A 15,670-nucleotide genomic window follows, 5' to 3' on the forward strand; every position below is an offset into this window, starting at 1 on the left:
ATCAACGAGAAGTTTGATTATCCTCTCCCTCGCGGACTTACCTGCACCTGCCTTTGGCTGTATGACAGGTTGGCCACCCACCTATCGGGCCCACCTGTCATACATGCAAAGGGAGGAGCGTCCCTCCCTCACCCATGAGCGTGGTGGCTGGCAAGACTAGGAGAAGCTTTCGCTACACGCTCTCCCTCCCGCAAGCGGTGGACATGCAGCAGTTCAACCAGTGTCAGATGGCCAGAAGCATACTGTAGTACTCCTCCAGTGCAGTAGTACTCCATCATTGTTCGACTTTCAGATGAGGCGAAGAGCCAAGCGCAGCCCGGACGCTCGTGTGGCAGTTTCATGTGTAGAGTAGTCTAGGATAGCGTGCACTGTTCCTGTAAGCTTAAAATCGTTGGGGTCGGCTCCATGCTATGTGGCCGTCTCAATGTTTTTTTTTTAAAATAAAATAGTCTTCTGGCCCTACCTGTCACCCTGGTGATTGTAGTTTGCACGCTCATCTGGTCAAGACAGGAATATATATTTTAATTAGTGGTGGGTAAATGTTAGAGGTTGCAGCAAATATATTGTACACTTCGGGTCTTTCAGCCAAGTTTAGAGGAAAGCATGTGGGGCCAGTGCTATGGTGTGTCGTGTCAACTCGTACACCGAGGAGAAGCTTGATTTTACTACTACACGCCTTCTCCCTCGCCCGTGCGCGTGGTTGCTCGCAAACGAGGATAGGCTTTTGCTTAGTACTTCTACAACAAGCTATCCCTCCCGCTCGCGGTGGATGGACATGCAGCAGTGGATTCGACACTGTAGAAGCAGTAGTAATAACAACATTGTTCGTCTTCTCGAAGAAGCTAAGAGCCAAGCGCAACCAGAACATGGCAGTTGCAAACATTGGAGCACGCATATAGCCAGGCTCTTGCATGAGACAAAATTGCTATGTGATCCCACTATTGTACTAGTACGTACAACTACTTGCTAGTATAGCCCTGTAAACGAGAAAGGAGTATTTGCCCTTCTAGGGATTTCAACAAGTGACTAGACTACACCGAGACGGAGTACATATGGAGCAAAATGAGTGAATCTGCACCATAAATAAATACGTAGTTCTATCGTTTTGCTCTCCGAGGTGCACAATATTGAGTATACTGACTAGTCTCTTTTTGACACGCATTTACATTTTTTTGACACAGTACAGACGCAAGCGCTCATATACACGCACATAAACTCACCCCTGTGAACGCACAGACGCACACCACTATCATCTTGAAATTTACGAAGTCACCATAGGCACCTCGTCATCGACGGGAACGTCTGCTGACTCCTGACACGCGATAGACGCGAGTGGCAGTCGCCTCCATAGGTTCTTGAATGCCAAGAGGGATAGGGTAGCGGTTACCAAGATGTTGAACGGTCAAAGATGCATCCTCAATTACATGCAGAGGGAATTAATTGGAGAAGTAGAATAGAGCCAGCATGATGTGAATGCAACAGAGTTTGGACTCTCATATAAAGGCGCCCCACCACTCCAATCCATCTACTCCCAAGTCTCTGTGCAACACTGCTCACTACAATCCAAGACCAAGTGACCAGAAGCCACAAGCACCTATGGAGGCGACGGACGCAAGCAGCAGTCGGCTGTGCCAAATCATCCAAGGCGCTGGCCTACAGCCCCCCACCGCACAGCATTTCCAGACGGTGCTGGCGACCGCCGGCATCGTAGCCCTCGTCGACGCCGGCTTCTCCTCTCGCATGGATGACATGATGGTCAACTCCATCCGCAAGTTCACCGCCGTCAAGAAGTGCGCGGACGACCTTGCCGTACTGCTCCAGCCCGCGCGCCCAGGCTCCTCATTGCCTGCCACCCTCATCGGCCTCCATGGTGACAAACTTTTTCAAGCCCTGGTGGCCCTGCAGGTGCTGGAGGTCGCAACGAAGAATGTGCACCTCGAGGCCGCGCTCCCTGCGCAGCGCCTCGCCATGCAAGAAACCGTCGACCTTCACATCCACGTCTACGAGGAAATTGTCTACATAGGCCACTACAAGGCAAGCGAGGACAGAAAGAAGTTGGCCATCTTTCAGCGGATGGAATCTTTGGACGCCATTGTTCAGAAGCACGTCGACCTGGCCACGAAAGCCGCTGCTACTTAGGCGCCGTTCGGTGGGCCGGTGCCCTGAGTCGAGGAGGTGGATGTCGTCGATGGATGCATCTCTTCTTCTTGCCTCCTGTAACCAGCACTGCATCGCCTCGTGGCCTTAATGTTTTATTAGTATAGTACTCCCTCCGTTCCCAAATATAAGTCTTTCTAAATATTCCAGCAAGTGACTACTACATATGGAGCAAAATGAGTGAATCTACACTCTAAACTATGTCTACATACATCTGTATGTTGTATTCCATTTGAAATAGTATCTAAAAAGGCTTATATTTAGGAACGGAGGGAGTATATGGCATTTTTATTCTAGTCGTAACATTTTCACTGTGAGGTGGGGCCGCAGTTGAGCAAACCCACCCCGACCACCGGGCGTCTGCCGAGTTTAGAATTAGAAGAGAGAAACGAGGGAGGAGATCTAGATGTAGCACGGACGCTGTTGTCTGATGGGACTTGTGTTGATACAATAGGAGTACTGAGCACTCGTGCCTCTTTTTTTAGGGAAGAATTAGTCGTATGTCTAGTACCACTAGTTGGGTGCGTGCGACCTATAATTGTCATCACTTTAGGTCTCCTTTTCGAACCGCAGCTACGCTTCACAATACATATTTTTTCACGCATTTATCCTCCTATATGTACTCCTAGGCCATTTCCACGTGCTCCATTCGCTGACATGTGGTACATAGAGCATCTGGATCGTAGTGCATGCACGACTCGGAGCATATGCCGGGGTACTTTACATTCCAGACCTCACGAATTACATGCAAACCCCCCATAGAAGAATAAATAAATGAATGAATTACTACATGAAACCGAATTATTTTCGTAGAAACCGGAGCACGTTAATTAAATTTTGGACATAACACGTTTATACAAAATGACCGAGCCTAAACCAATCTAAGGGCCTCTTTGATTTTTCCCGCAAAAAAGGGCCTCTTTGATTCCGAGGATACTGAAAACACAGGAATGGGGAAAGTATGATGGAGATGAACCGAGACGAGGAGAACTCTAACTCAGTTAGAGGTTAGAGTTAGATTCAAACCCTGAACTAACTCTAAACCAAAGAGGTGTATGGATGGCAGGGTTAGATTGACAATAAATGCTCTTTCTCAATCATTTGACTACTTTGGACCCTATTTCCTGCCGGATTTGGTGTGGCTGGCTCTTCTGTGGCCTGCTCCCACTCACAATTGACATAAACGAACCATCTTTACAAATCAAGCATGCAAAACATGATAATTTTTACTTTGTCCATACAAATTAAGATATCCCACTTAAACATACAAGTCGTCAATCAAGCTTCACAAAAAAACACTCCATGAAACAAAGCATGAGCTAACTCATCACGGAAGTCATTCACGATAGGGAGGGAGCCCGGAGCCCCTCACGCACCGAGGGAGGAGCTCGCCATAGTCGCTCTGGAGGAAGGCTCTGTAGAGCCCAAGCCCCAGGAACCCCTCCGACGCTGGCCCTTGCGAGGTGAGGTCGACTCCGGCATGGGTAGCAGGGCCGCTTGCCGCCGACTGGGAACTTAATCTTTGGGCCTCTAGAAATAATGTGAGCCTGTAACTAAAATACCGGGAAAGGTGAACTGAATCTTTGGGCCTCTAGAAATAATGCAAGCCTGAAACTGAAATACCTAGAAAGGTGAACTGAATCTTTGGGCAATAATGCAAGCCTGAAACTAAAATACCTAGAAAGGTGAACTGAATCTTTGGGCCTCTAGAAAGATTTATTACCTCCTCAAGCAGCATCAAACAATTCCATGCGTGCACCACAAATCTATACCAAGTTTGATCAGGATCTACTTTTCCAAATCAGAATTAGCGCTAGAGCGAGCAAGATCAATGATATCGCTGTGAGACAGAGAAGGAACGAACAAACTCACCCCTCTCACGACCTCCCTGGTAGATGCGCCGCCACCGCGCACGACAGAGGCAGAAAAACGACCGGTGAAGGGGGAGCGGGGTGACCTTCGAAGGTCGGAGTAGGGCAGCGGAGGCTGGAAGGAGAGGGCGGCCGGAGGAGAGAGAGGGCGAGTGGAGCTTGGGTGCACGACCCTATGGGGAATAGAGAGGAGTCATGCGAGAGGGGGGGAGCGATCTGGTGCGGGCAGGGGAGATTTTTTTAGTTCTCTTTTAGTGGGCATGAGGATAACTAACCCAATTAGAACCTCTCCACCGGGCTAGTTTTTTTAGATGGGTTAGAGCAAACTAGCTCAAACCAACCGCTCTTGTTTCGATAATTTGAGGCTATTTCAACCCAAACTAGCTCTAACTCAGGGATCCAAACAAAGAGGAGTGTTACTGTACATGCTACAGTGTGGACCGTAGCACATTGTTTTTCATGGCCATATCACCACACTGTTTTCTACTGCTGGTTCACTGGGCTACCGTGGTTCGCACTGCTGGTTCACTAGGCTGTCGTGGTTCACACTGCTGGTTCACTGGGCTGCCGTGGTTCGCACTCCTATGACCTAGGTAGTAGTAGTACTAGTATATACCTCATCATTCTTTGCTCCTTCTTACTACTCCGACATGTGGGAGAGCCAGCATCGGGGTCGACGTGTTATGCACCAGATTAGAGCGCGGAACGGAAGGGGGGCATCACCCCGGTCAGAGCGCCAGTAGTTGATGACTATAGAGAGTGGTCATATCACCAGTCTTTCCAGCAGTAATGCGCCGTTAAATCGCATAGCCCTACCTTTCTAGCAGTATTTTTGAGAATCCGCCACTCGCTCACCCTCCTCGCCTCTCTATCAAACATCCTACCCGAATACTGCCGCGCATACTGCCCAAGAAAAGCCCCGCCCTCAACTTTTAACTACGCGAAAATAGTTTGAGCTTGTTCGTTCTATATAAATACAGTACTTACTGTATGTTTATTCACCCGTGGGGTTGTTCAATGAATGGAGGGACGGGGAGCACAATTGAACAATACTAGTACTACTAGTAGTAAGTAGGAGTCATACAGTAGTCACCTTAAATAGAGAGTTTCTTTTCTTTAATGCCACATACACAAATTGAAATGCTTGTTGTGGAGAGAAAAAGATAATCACTCCACTATATATGTACGCAGGGGCCTGAGCGCTTGCTTTACTAGGGTTGCTCTCTTCATTCTCTCATCCTCTCCAGATATAAACAAGACAAAGGTAGCGACATTTTCTCTCTGCTCACCGCTGGTCACAGATCCGGCCGGATCCCTTCGGCCGCTGTGTGTAGAGGACTAAAAGGTGCATCGTTCACGCGGTCATCGCCGCCGAGGGAGGAAACCCACAACTGCCGTTGGGGCCCGATCTTCTGCCCGTGTCGTTCTCTCCGACACAGCGGCAGCTCGGGAGGTCCTCCGACCCTTCTTCCTCCCTGCCATATTGTCCGCAGATCCGACCTGCCGCCGCCGACATCCCGGCGACCCTCAGGTATAAGTTCTTCGAAAGCGGCCTTGCTCTACTGCCCCAGCTCCCTACGTGTCTGCATGTGCATCTTTTTCTACTCCCATAAGCTCTTCCAAAGCCACCTAAATTTTTAGTATTATTAGAGGTAAAGCTACTTCATGCATTAGAATCTAGGGCTTTGTTCAAACAATGAAGAAAGGGGGGAAAGTTGTAGCATGAATCTAGGACTGGATTCAAAGAGTAAATAATATGGTGAAAGTAGTAGAGATCGGATACCCAACCGGTCTCTTGGTTGAAAAGGGAAATAATGGGAAAACGCAGTATAAACTGGATAAGGAACAGATCTATTATTGGTTGAAAAAAGGATAGAAAGTGGCGGCTGGTGGACAAGTCAACAGAGTATGTCCAGGATTAGATTTGCTGCCCTCACATAGTAAAAGGTCTCCAGGATTAGAATTGCTGCCCTCACATAGTAAAAGGTCACAGGATTAGATTTGCTGCCCTCACATAGTAAAAGGTATCCAGGTTTAGATTTGCTGCCCTCACATAGTAAAAGGTCTCCAGGATTAGATTTGCTGCCCTCACATAGTACAAGGTCTCCAGGATTAGGTTTGCTGCCCTCACATAGCATGAACAAAGTCGGCATCACCACTTTATGCCTCCTTGCAGGTACATTGTGCTGATGCATCCACTGTCGCATTTCCTTATACCAACCTTTTGTTATTGCTAATGTAAGGGCGCATGTAAAATGAAGCGATCACACTGTTACCTTAGGGACATGTCTAACCAGTGTTATTGTTAATCTAATGCCTCCAGTGATAAGATGCAATTAAACTGTGTTACAAATGGCACTCCTGCTGTTTTCCCCAGTATGATAAGTAAGTTGCTCCTTTACGCTGCTGAGTGTCCTGGTGTCCCCACGGTCCCATGCCCTTAAACCAACTCTTTAGCTGCTGTTGATTTACTATGTCTCGTAAACAAGCAATGCCACCATTAAAGTAATCCCATATTTGAGGAATCTCATTGTTGATCGTAATGCTTCTGGTAACATGAAGCATTGCTGATGTTTAAAATTTCTACTGTCCTTGCGTGGTTGCCATGAACATAATTAAGATGCTTCTTTTCATTTTGTATATGTTTCGTATATTCTTATTGACCAACAACTGTTTACTTTCTATCTTTTTGTGCAGATAGGGATATCCATTTCACCTTCTTGCTATTGTGACCTTTTGGTGAACTGCACAAAACACTTTTTTGGAATGGGTGTCTTGTGCAGTTCAACTAAACTGTCACATGGGCAACATCTCTCAATTTTGGTGGAACTGCACAAAATGCTGATTAGAGTTTCCAAAATCTCCGTCAAGTTCTGCTGGTAATCTCGTGCAACATTTTATTATCCTTTGAAAGATGAGCCGTCACTGTCACCACAATGGCACTTTATTTTAGTGGAACTGCACAAAAGGATAAGAAAATTATAGTTGCACCTTACATGAGTCGGACAACCAACCTTAATGTTCCTCAATTTAAGTGTAACTACTAAAGAAGAACCTGCCAACTCATGAGAGCAAGTACTTATTGCAAGCTGAATGATGCAATCTTTGCTTCATTTCAGGTGAACTGCAGAAAAAGGCGCATGAATTGAATCATGGAGCTGGAGGTTGACGTCATCCTAGTGGATCTGCAGGTTGAGTTCAAGGAGGCCACTATTAAAGTGAAATCATGCTCTTCTTGTTTGTGCTGTGCAAACAGGAATACTCAACTACAGATGTTGTGATGGTCAAGAGCATTCGCCAAGTTCTTCGATTGTATGACATGGCTAGCCAAGATGGATTTAATCCCGATATTCACTTTATCAAAAGGCTCTAATGGGTTGGTTCTAAATCTTGCAAGCTGGGAATCAATGAGATGTGTAGGCATATTTGTTGTACTTATTATTTGAATCTTATTTGTCGGTTCTAAATCGTGCAAGCTGGGAATCAATGAGATGTGTAGGCATCTTTGTTGTGCTTATTATTTGGATCTTATTTGTTGATTCTGAATCTTGCAAGTTGGGAATCAATGAGATGTGTAGGCATCTTTGTTGTATTTATTGTTTGGATCTTATTTGTTGGTTCTGAATCTCACAAGCTGGGAAACACGGCATGATGATGCAGAGGACAACCACCATAACAAACAGTTCAAACTTGGTAGTATTATCTTTGTGTAAGTGCGACAAATGTGCTGATCGTGTGCGTCCTTAGAATAATAATTCTAATTGTTGTGCATGTTGATCCAGTGGCACTGATAGAACGAGCCAATGCATTGCTTGTTTTAAGTATAAATTTCTATTAGAGCTAATTAAATTTAAGTAAAGTGACCACTAACTCCTGTTATTATAGTACTAATAAAGACCTACTCGTGAACTAGCGTGTTGCCGGAGTAGGTTTCTTAATGGAGGCGTTTGAATGCGCCGAGGGTGCATCTTCTGCCGGGCGTGCAGTGGACGAGGGAGGGGTAGTAACTGTTGTCGCGTGTACACACTCAGTTTACTGTTGAATCCAGTTCCCCAAGAGCTGAAAAACAAACTGCTGCCGCCGCCTACACACTCGTTCACTTGAAGAGACTCCAATGGCGATCCGAGGGGTGAGCTTGCTGGATATGGACTTCATCAAGGAGTTCCCCTTTGAGTTCGCCGTTCAGTCCTATGGCTGCACCAAGTTGAATGTGATGTACACCAATGATCTGGACTCGGTGAAGCTCTGCCTCGCCGAGTTCAAGCAGTACCTACAGGACGAGAAAGCACAAGGTTGCAGGACTAGACCTTGTGCCCATCCATTCGTCTCCTGATAGGGACTAGCGGATTGCCGTCGCCCAGGTATGTGTGCGGGACGAGGTTCTCATCTACCACTTTTGTAGGGCCATCAGAGGTTCTGGAGCATTTGCCCGTTTCATCGACAACACCAACACACCTTTGCTACGGTGGAGAGAAGTAAGAACGCAACGATTCGGCCATCTGTTGCAACAAGCTTGTCGACATCCAGAAGCAATACAAGATCATCAGCAACGGGCAGGAGAAGGACTCCGTGGTTGACCTCGCCGAAACCATCATCGACCCCTGATACGCCAACATGAAAGAAGACAACGATACCAAGGACCTGAACACATGGGAGGTACCTCTGAATCTAGCCTACATAACCTACGCGGCCAAGGACACATACGCATGCTATGTCATGTACAGGCAGATCTTGGACATGAGGGCGTGTCTGCTTCCCGTAACCGACGAGTACATGGACAGCCACCGCGTCATGATCAAGCGTTCCAGGAAGGTCTAGATGTTGTACTTTATCTATTTATAAGCACCTTTATCATATGAGTGTTTCATGCATTAGCCTATGTGTCTTAATTATCTATTTTGTCCGAAATATTTCTTTTAAGAACCCATTAACCTGATTGCTTTTTTTAGTGGCTATTTGCTTATGTATGTAACTAGTTCACTTGTCCGTTAAAAAAAACTAGTTCACTCGGCTGTCGTGCTTTGAATCTCCTTCCTCCCAACATATTCCCCTCCTCAGGTGGACCCAGCAGGTCTCTGAATTTTCTCCCACTTTCTTTTTCGATGTAAACTGAGTTTTCTCCTAGTACTTTTCCCTAGTACCAACTCAACTGTCCCACGTCTAGCCTAAAAAATAATAATACCCCATGTACTATTAACTCATCAAATTTAAATGATATTTTATTTCGTAAGTTGAAAGTTCTTACAAAATAATAATAATGATTGTTTATATATAACTTGGCAAGTTAACTCCTAGTGATTGCGTACATAAGCTTGCAAAGATTTTACTGACCAATGCAGTAATAGACGTGCAATCATGTGTTTATGTTTTTATAACATTTCTCCATCTAGCCCAACATGATATTTTCACCCAGCCCAGCAAGTCCGCGGATTTCGAGAAAAATGCAAATCGGATTTAAATTCTACCATGTATATAAATGGGCTGCATAGATGCTACATCACTGTTTCACCCAGCCCACCAAATGGAATAAAAAAACAAATGGACTGGCTGACATGTGGGCCAGTAGGTCGAAGCCTAAGAAGGCGTTGGATTTACATCAACCAGCCGGCATTCTTGTTCAATCTCTCGTCTTCTTCCCCCCAGCGCTGTCGGGACCTCCTGCTCCAGCCTTTGGCATCCAGCGGCGTTGGTTTGCGCTCCTCAGTGAAACGCTACCCCGCCGATGACCAGGCCATCCCTCCACTCCGCAGCTCATGTTATTCTCTGCCGAGTGTAGGCCCACCCTGCACCCGAACCAGTCAAGTTTCCCACTCCTCTCCGTCTGCGACACCACTGCCGCGTCTTCCCCATCTCCAGGTCGTTCCAGTCTGGGGCCTCGCCATCGTCCATCACCTCGGTGCGCTCGGCGCGGCGTGGTCAACATACGAGAGTCATCGGAAGAGGACTCTATGTGGAGAACCTGATGGCTGGGACCCACAAGGTGCATGGTCCCACGCAAGGAAAGTTCCTCCTTATTACGCACTGTACATGGACTGTATGTGGGAAGGGCTTCTGTATTTCACAAAAAAAAACGTTCCCCCCGCTGACAGGTCGGACCCACCTGCTATATCTTAGCACGCAAGGAAGTGCCTCCTTATTACGCACAAAAAATGAATGCCCCCTGCTAGCTGGGACCCACCATAGTGGGTGGCTGACTTGTGGGCCTACTAAGTTGACAGGGAAGGAGGGCTTTGTCAACTTAGTCAATATGAACGATTCTAGCTCCAGTGACCGTACGATGTCCATCCAACGGCCATAGTGCTTCTTGAACCTCTGGTCTTCTTTCTCCAGCCGCCCAAAGCAGCGCCAGTTGTGTCGTGTGCTCCTGCCTCTCGTGGACGGCTGTGATGCCGCGGAAGCCTCACCGCCCCCTAGTACTCCCACCGCTGACCCAGGGCATCCCTCTACTCACACACACCCCCTGTTATTTTGCGGCAACGGCAGCCTCACGTCGCAGCCAAACCAGTGAACCCTCATACTCCTCTCCGCGTGGGCATCCACTGCCGCGTCTTCCCCGGCTCCGCGTCGTCCCCTTCCTATGCCTCGCAGTCGTCTACCACCTTGGTGCTCTCAGCGCGGCATGGTCAATGTGGTCAACGACCGACTTCCGTCGGAAGAGTACTGTACATGGAGAGGCTGACAGCTGGGTCCATGGCCGCAGCTGGGTCCATGGCCACAACCCAGTTTTTTGTGATTTTCCAAGTAGGTCGCTTTGTCAGGCCTGTTGGGCTATAGATCTTTCAAGACGAGGAGAGCTTCATTCGGCTGGCCGAGAAAATGGCCTATCAGTAATGAGAAATGGGTTGTACATTTTTAAAACACATCAAACCGACAATTAGTTTCAAATTTCTTTTTTTCATTTTGAGATTTTAAATTGCATTTATTTTTATGCGTGGACAATTTGTTGGATTTTATATTGATATGCATTTAGTTTTAAAATCATTTTGAATGTGACTCAAAATTTCGGGATTAAAAACAGTTTGGACCGCACCGAAATATGCAAAATTTCGTATAATTTTTTAATGGTGGCAACAATATGGGCTGTAATGCTAACAAAAATAATATGGGATCCAAAAAAACCTTAAGAATTAGCAAATGGGCTGTAAATTATTAGAAATAATGGCAGACAGGTTGTATGCTGTTTTCCACAGATTTGAGGCTTTCCTTAAAAGAAGGTTGACGCACAAGCAGTGACTGTTGGATTTCAATCCAACGGCCGTCGTGCTTCTTCAATCTCTGCTCTTCCTGCTCCAGCCGCTCAAACAAGCGTCGACGGGACTGCCTGCTCCCTCCTCCCCGCGGCCGGCTGTGCTGCCACGCAGGCCTCACCACCCCACCGTACTCCCATCGCTGGCCTAGCCATCCCTCTACTCACCCACAACTGCTGTTATTCTCCGGCGACGACAGACAACTGCCGATTCTTCCCTGCCTCCGTGTCGTTCCCTTCCTAAGCCTTGCCGTCGTCCACCGCCCTGGTGCTCTTGGCACGGCCTAGTTTACATGGTCAATGACCGACATGCATCTGAAGTGGACTGTACGTGGAGAGGCTGACAGCTGGGTCCATGGCCGCACGCAAGGAAATGCCTCCTTATTACGCGCAAAATAATGATTCCTCCACCTGACATCTTGGACCCACCGAAAGGGCCTCTATATTTCGCAAAAAAACATTACCGCCGCTGACAGCTTGGACCCACCAGCTATATCTTCGCATGCAAGGAACTGCCTCCTTATTACACAAAAAAATGAATACTCCCCCTACTAGCTGGGACCCAGTATAGTGGCAGGCTGACCTGTGGGCCTACTAAGTTGATGGGGACGGAGGGCTTTGTCAACTTAGTCAATATGCACGATTCTACCTCCAGTGACCGTATGATGTCCATCCAACGGCCGTAGTGCTTCTTCAACCTCTGGTCTTCTTGCTCCATGTCACGCCCAATATGCGATACTATCCTAAAGAGACTCGAAGGTCCCACCAAGGATAGAACCGCATATTGATACGCTTTTGCAAGGTGGATATCATTACATCAACATTACATAATAGATGGGGATACATACAAAAGGCATACAATGCCACACGAATACAACATCATCTTACATAAGAGCACCATCCGACTACGGATGAAACACAAACATAAACTCAAATGACATCCACCCTGCTAGCCCAGGCTGCCGTCCTGGAACCTATCCCTTGATCGAAGAAGAAGTAGAAGAAGAACTCCAAAACAAGCAAACATCACTCTCGCATCATGATCATCGCATAACCTGTACCTGCAACTGTTATTGTAGTAATCTGTGAGCCACGAGGACTCAACAATCCCATTACCATGGGTATCAAGACTAGCAAAGCTTAATGGGTAAGGAAGGAGTAAAGTGGTGAGGTTGCAGCGGCGGCTAAGCATATATGGTGGCTAACATACGCAAATGAGAGCGAGAAGAGAAGCAACAGAACGGTCGTGAAGCTAGCAATGATCAAGAGGTGATCCTGAACTCCTAATTACGTCAAACATAACCCAAAGACCGTGTTCACTATCCGGATTCCGCCGAAAAGAGACCATCACGGCTACACACGCAGTTGATGCGTTTTAATTAAGTCAAGTGTCAAATTATCTACAACCGGACATTAACAAATTCCCATCTGCCACATAACCGCGGGCACGGCTTTCGAAAGTTCAAACCCTACAGGGGTGTCCCAACTTGGCCCATCACAAGCTCTCACGGTAAACGAAGGATATACCTTCTCCCAGGAAGACCCGATCAGTCTCGGAATTCCGGTTTACAAGACATTTCGACAATGGTAAAACAAGACCAGCAGAGCCGCCCGATGCGCCGACAATCCCGATAGGAGCTGCACATATATCGTTCTCAGGGCAACACCGGATAAGTCAAGCTATGATTAAAACCAAACCTCGAGTTTCCCCGAGGTGGCCCCGCAGGCTGCTCGGTTCGGACCAGCACTTAGAGAAGCACTGGCCCGGGGGGGGGGGTAAATAAATATGACCTTCGAGAGAGCGACTCCTAAGGGAAAAGTAGGTGGTGGTGAGGCAAATGGTAAAACCAAGGTTGGGCCTTGCTGGAGGAGTTTTATTCAAAGCGAACTGTCAAGGGGGTCCCATAAATCACCCAACCGTGTAAGGAACACAAAATCCGGGAACATAATACTGATATGACGGAAACTAGGGCGGCAAGAGTGGAACAAAACACCAGGCATAAGGCCGAGCCTTCCACCCTTTACCAAGTATATAGATGCATTAATAATATAAGAGATATTGTGATATCCCAACATAATCCTGTCCATCATGGAGCAATCTTCAACTTCACCTGCAACTAACAACGCTATAAGAGGGGTTGAGCAAAGCGGTAACATAGCCAAACAACGGTTTGCTAGTAAGGGTGAAAAAGGTTAGAGGCTGACATGGCAAATTGGGAGGCTTGAAGAACAAGTGATAGATAGTGCAGCAAAATGATAGAATGAAGCAACTAGCATAGCAATGATAGTAGTGAGATCCAGGGTAGCGGTCATCTTGCCTGAAATCCCGCTAGGAAGAAGAACGAGTCCATGAAGAAGATGAACGGATGAAGCCGAACCAAGCGTAGACGAACGAATCCTCACGATCGCAACGAAACAAGAACTATCGAGAAGAAGCACACAACATTGTAAACACACCACACATATACCTGACATGATGCACAACCAAGCATGATGCATGACAAAGATAGATGATGCTACTCATGGCAAGAGATGATGCATACAAGAACAACACATCAAAGCAAGGTTAAATGAGGTCGGATACAACATATAACAATTCCGGTAAGTCCTCATATGCAAGTTTGGAAATTAGTCCAGATCTGAATAAACCTTATGTTCAAATTGTTAAACAGAAATTTAAAGAGCACCAAGAGAATCTACACAAAATTCTAGTCAAGTTACATATAAAGTTCATTTAGTTCGGAGCTACGGCCTAGAAGATATGAGCAAAACAAGTTAAACATGGCATTGATGCAAAATGCATACAAACATCAAGCAAAAACTCTCAAAACATGGATGCAACATGATAATATGAAACTTCATGCAAAATCAAGCAAGTTCCATATAGAGCACACTCAAAACGGAGCAACGGTTCAACACATACACTCTATACAAGTTACAACAACAATCTGCCCAAAACAGCAACTAGGCATCTAACAAGCATCAAAACAATATGCTACAGCACCTCGACATAATAACAAAAGGCATGGGCATGAAGCACAGATAAATCACGACAAAACATAAACACTGAGATATCTCCAGAAATCAATAGAACATGCTCAAAAGGACATGGCAAAATTGCAAATAATAACAGTTTCAGACTTAGCAGAAATAACATCAGGTTGCAATGTTTAGAGCTATCAAACAACATTTTATAGGAAGCTATCATGGCAAATAAAAGCATGGCATGCTAGTACTGAAGACAAAGAACAAAACTCCCTTACTTAACTAATTCTAAAGATCAACAGAAAAGATGGTAGCATCCATGCAAACATGGCAAATGATATGATAGATTCATACATGGCAGGAACGACAATAAGTAGGCATGTTGGTGAGATTGCATCACTCACTACAGAGCAATACATGGTATGTCAAGGCAAACAATAGTAATAATACATGTTTGAGAAGCTAAGCATGGCAACATAAAGTTCATAGCATTTTTGGATCACTAACAACAAGCATGGCAACGTTGAACTTAATGTTAATAGGCTGACAGCAACATTATTTAGCAAGTTTGGAGCAAGATAACGACATGTTACAGCAGGCTATAAATGCAACCAGGGAAATGAATTGATAGAGCATAACATGTATAACAAAACATCCTTAGTGAACATATCCAGATTATGCATAGAATGACTTGTAGCACCAGGTTAACATAGAATCATGATATATCACAATCAGACTAGCAAAACAGCAACAACGAGTACCTACTTCACGAGCTCTATGCACTCACTACAAGGCTCACAAAAATACATGGATTGCACCACTGTAAATATGGCATGATGTAGCACAACACATATGTAGACATCAAGCTCATAGGATGCACACACAAAATGAACTGAGAAAGACAAAACAGTAAGTTTTGTCAACAGACAGCAGTTAACGATAATTTGGGCATCAGGACAGACTCAAACAAGCATGGCATAATGGAATGAAATTAAGAGCATCTCATGATGAACATTTCTATATCTCATGCACGCAAAATGGAGTTACAATCATGAAGATATGATGCAATGAACATGCAATGAAAATGTTGCAGAACCGGGGGACTGGAATTTCACCTCGCGGGAAGTTGGACGGGGAGATCCCGGGATGGAGTGGAGCGGGAAGGGGAAGCGCAGGCATTTCGTTCTGGGTTGGGTCGATCTCATCCCACCCGTCCGGATCCGGCGACGGGGTGGCCGGCGACGACGGCGGAGGCGGCCGGCAGCGGCGCGGGCGACCGGAGGCGGCGGGGTTCGGTGCGGGTCGGGGCGGAGACGGGCTGGTCCGGCCGGATCCGGCCGGATCCGGCGCAGCGGCGGCGGACGGCGGCCGGCTGTGGGGTGGCGAGGGCGCAAGGCGGACAGCGGCGCGG

Source organism: Triticum dicoccoides, chromosome 2B (assembly GCF_002162155.2).
Source record: "Triticum dicoccoides isolate Atlit2015 ecotype Zavitan chromosome 2B, WEW_v2.0, whole genome shotgun sequence".
In the NCBI taxonomy this organism is placed as follows: Eukaryota; Viridiplantae; Streptophyta; class Magnoliopsida; order Poales; family Poaceae; genus Triticum; species Triticum dicoccoides.